This window comes from Nothoprocta perdicaria, unplaced genomic scaffold (genome assembly GCF_003342845.1).
Source record: "Nothoprocta perdicaria isolate Ctin4 unplaced genomic scaffold, notPer1 scaffold_71, whole genome shotgun sequence".
Taxonomy (NCBI): domain Eukaryota; kingdom Metazoa; phylum Chordata; class Aves; order Tinamiformes; family Tinamidae; genus Nothoprocta; species Nothoprocta perdicaria.
Genome location: NW_020455988.1, coordinates 2,909,170 through 2,913,465, shown reverse-complemented (window position 1 = coordinate 2,913,465; position 4,296 = coordinate 2,909,170).

Sequence of the window (4,296 nt, the reverse complement as noted above, 5' to 3'; positions counted from 1 at the left end):
AAAAAAAAAAAAAAAAAAAAAAAAGTTCAACAGACACAAGTAGATCCCATAGAAATTAATTTATATTTTGTAAGAGTAGATGCTAATCACACTGGATGAACTATTGGTTAAAAATATTAAAATTAAGGCTATTTTAATATTTGTGTGTGCGCTGCATCCCAGGAGCAAATGAGCAACAAATTATTACAAGAAGAAAATTGTACAGAGTTACAAAAAGTGCCTTTTAAGTTTCTTTTTCCAAAAAGATTTTATTTGCTTTGCTGAGTAATATACTGTTACTCAGCTCACCCCTCTCTATCCGTTGTCCAGTAATATATGTCTTCAGCAAACTGCATTCGTGCCATATCCCTCTCAGAGTTCAACCAATTTGGAAAAGAAATATTTACTGCGAGTAAAAATACCACTATAGCTGACAAATATCATTCACTTTGACATGCTTCTAGATCTCTCTTCCTCTACTGAAATGTTTAGTGTTTTAGTRTTTTTGTTTATTTTTATTAAGTTTTGGGGTTTTAAAGCAACCATTTATGAAGAGATATTGCACAGACATTTAACTGCTCTTTTAAATAATCCATTACATATAGGAGATTCATTGAATTAGTGCAATTTCATGCAGCAGGGAAGCACTGTAGAAATTCCCTATTTCTTGTTTCATCCCTGATGCATCAAGAGGCCAACACAATCCTCGAGAGCTCATTAGAACAACTTAGTCTTACCCTTTCARAAGGCATCATCTGTTTCTTGGCATACAGAAGTGCTATCCTACATTTGTAAAAGTTTCAGCAAAGGGGAACATCATTCATGCCCATTTTGGTGTTGACAAAAAGAATTTTATAATGGTGCTATATACATAAAAAACAGATGGATGATGCATTTTTATATAACACAGTTCTGTTTATACAACTTTAATGGAAGGCAAAATATTTAACTAACTCATCCCTAAGCTTTACTTTTTATTTTTGTTCTTTCTATCAAGCTTTTACAAACAAATTAGTCCTCGCCCATCTGTAGTCCCCGCTTTATTTAAATTGAGGTAACATTTATTATTTGCATCTCATAGCAAATTAGCATCCCTCCTAGAAGACACATTCCAACCACATGCTCACTCTAAAAGGGTCTGTCACTCCTTAGCTAGTACAAGTACAAAAAGGTCTAACGCTCGCTTATCTTGCACTTTGGATATTCATTCCCACTTCTGCAATGTGGAACAAGATACTGTCAGGTTTTGTACATTTTTACAGCTGTATGAGATCAGTGAGTTGGTGGATAACGTAGAGCCTGTTTCATGAAGGGTAGCAGTTGTAAGACTTGAATTTTAGTAGTATTATAGATTCTGGCGTATAGACAAGCTTTGCTATGGACCCAGACCTGCATCGTTTGGCTGTGAGAATATACTTGAAACAGCTTCAGAAGGACTATTCAGAAGACTGTCTTACCCTAGCAACATGCTGAAAACACAGCTCAGGCTTCTCCTGAGCAGATCCATGATGCCTAAACATTGCTTGGATTAGGCTTAAATCAAATGTCACCAAGCTCAGACACTGCAGCCTCTCCCTCTTTCTTCATATGGGAAATTTTATTTCCATTACTTTCGTGGCAGAGAGTTGGGAAGCCATCTCCCTGCACTCACATTTCCAGGTCAAAATACAGAGAATGCTACATCCACAGTTTAAAACTTATGTCATAGAAGTGGTTAAAAAAGAAGTTTAATATTAGCATGAGTAGTTGATTTAGAGTGCTCCACTCATAAAACATAAGCAATTTTTGTTATTTTGCATTAAGATTACTTTGGAAATAGATTATAGCTAGTTTCACTGAACACAGAAGTTTTGCTTTTAGCATAAGGTATTACTTACAGAAAACAGTGGTTCAACTTACTCTGAGAAAAGGGAACAACATCTGAAAGAGGATGGATATAGAAAATAATTACAAAAACTTACATGCATGAGGATAGGAAAAAGAATAGAGTTTGGTAATAAACATTGTACTGGTGGGGTTGGTTGCCCATTGCCATTTTTACCTCATGCAGCTATYCTTTGGGCATCTCAGAAAAAGTATTTTGCTTCCCTGCTTTGCTCTTCTTTTCCATTCTACCAGATCCCAGAAATCAATTCAGCAATTCTCCTTTTCCTTGCAAATGTAATGCCCAAAATTTGTGAGAAAGAAGTTATGCCAGTCAAAGACAAGTACAGTCTGTATTTTAGGACAAGCATGGATGTGTTTCTCCATGAAGACTAACTTCTACAGAATAGCCATCTTATGCTTGTATTCACTCTATAGATTTACTTTTTTTTTTWWAATTTTTTTTTATGTTCAAGTGGTTTTGTGCAAATCATGCAACAGATTTTTTGCCAAGAGATCCTGTGATTAGCCTCAGCTAATCAGCACTAGCTGCTTTAGTAAATAGCTGAAAGGGTTCTCCAAGAGTAACTTGTCAGAGAGATGATTTTCTTTTAAGTCTCTATTAAGGGCATTATTATTACCTAAGCAAGTGAATAAATTCACAGTGCCATTCTGTAAGCAACCTAAGTATTTCAAGTATTTGATATAGAAGATAGTGAGTTGTAGCACCCAAGCCTTCCTATGTGATCAGAACCACCTGCACAAAGAATTGTAGCTCCAGACCATGTRTCCCTACTTAACACAGATCATATGGGAGAAAGGAGGTGCTGCTCTGTATTCACATAAGCTACCTTCTGCACAAGTGAGTAACATGAGACAAAATGCACCATTTATTTGCAAAAACATGCATACATTATACACAGTGTAAGTGCAAGCAAAACAGACTTCTGCAAGTGTAAATAGGAGCTCCCAGATTTAATCTGTTATATGATTTATTGGTTAGATGTTTAACTCCATTTCAGTATGAATTTAATAGTGGAACTAGTTGTCTTATTTTCTTCCAAAATACACTGTTTCTCACAGAAACAATTATGAACATATTAACACCAAAAAGCAAACAAGTCTAATATCCCACTAGGAGACACAAMTTCTCCACGTAAGAGACATAACTGATAGGAAGGTTTATGCAATAAAAAATCCTTGCCTGGCAATCTGAAAAACGCCTGTATTAGGTAGTATGCAAGTATCTCTCACTTGTTTGAGATCTTAGTATGAAGTAAAAGCAGCTTGTTTAGAGGGAAAGAAAGGGTATTGTGAATGAAAAATACGTCCACACATATGTGTGCATGGGCATGCATGCAGCTAGACACACACACACACACACACACAATACACACAAACATCCTGTCTCTAAGATGACTCCCTTGGTGGTAAGTTGAAGTAACACTAGGACATCAACCTGTTGCAAACTTTGGCACAGATATAGGCAGAAGTCCCCTTGGTGCCCAGGAGCCTGGGGATACAACCTCCGATTTGTATTCCCAGGCCCTTGGCCACACAGGAGCAGACACTGTGTGTCAGCTCCTACCAGCAGCAGCTGAGAAGCAAGTGCTCTTTCATTCACCAAGTGGGAGAACGCACACAGAATATTCAGTCTTAACCATCATAAGATTCCTATGACTCTAGCTGATAATAAATTGAAGCTGACATCATTTTCACTTGCAGTTTTGCAGAGAATGGCTCACCTCAATATTTGAAAGTTACACATGACTGGAAATGTCACTACTTTCACGATCATTACCAATTATCAAAGGCAAATTTACCTTAGTATAACAAAAATGAATCCACTCACACTGCTCTTTGGTGAGCTAAGTTATTCAAAAATTGTGTCTCTRGTAACTCCTGACTAACGTCCTTTAATTACAAAACACACACCACAAGGTGAGCTCACACTTGAAAGTTCAGACAAATATACAGGGCATACAGGACTGGAGTGCTGGCACACTCAGCCCTTTCTACAGTTCCAGTTCAGCATAATCTCTAGTTTAAAACCCAGGCCTTTACAATTAGCTGTACGGTAACTCTTCCTTTAACATGAAACCGGAATTTCAGTATTCTACACAGTTTTGGAAAGTTAAGTGCACAGCTGAGCAATTTGAAGGGATTAAGACAAGAAGTGATAAAGACACAGACAAGAATTTCAGCAGAGCTGCTGTTAAGGCTCATAGCTCATGACTCAACTACCTTTCCTTATATGTCATGTTGCATTTTAGGTGAGACCTGTCCAAAATCATTTTGGATAAACCAGGTCTTAGTGTAGCACAAGTGCATGTGCCTGCAATCAATAAAAACTTTCCATTAACCTCCATGATAACAAAATGAAATTTGAATAGGCCTTGTTTATCATTCAGATACATACTGTTTAATTATTCAGAAGTCTTTCTTCCTCCTGTC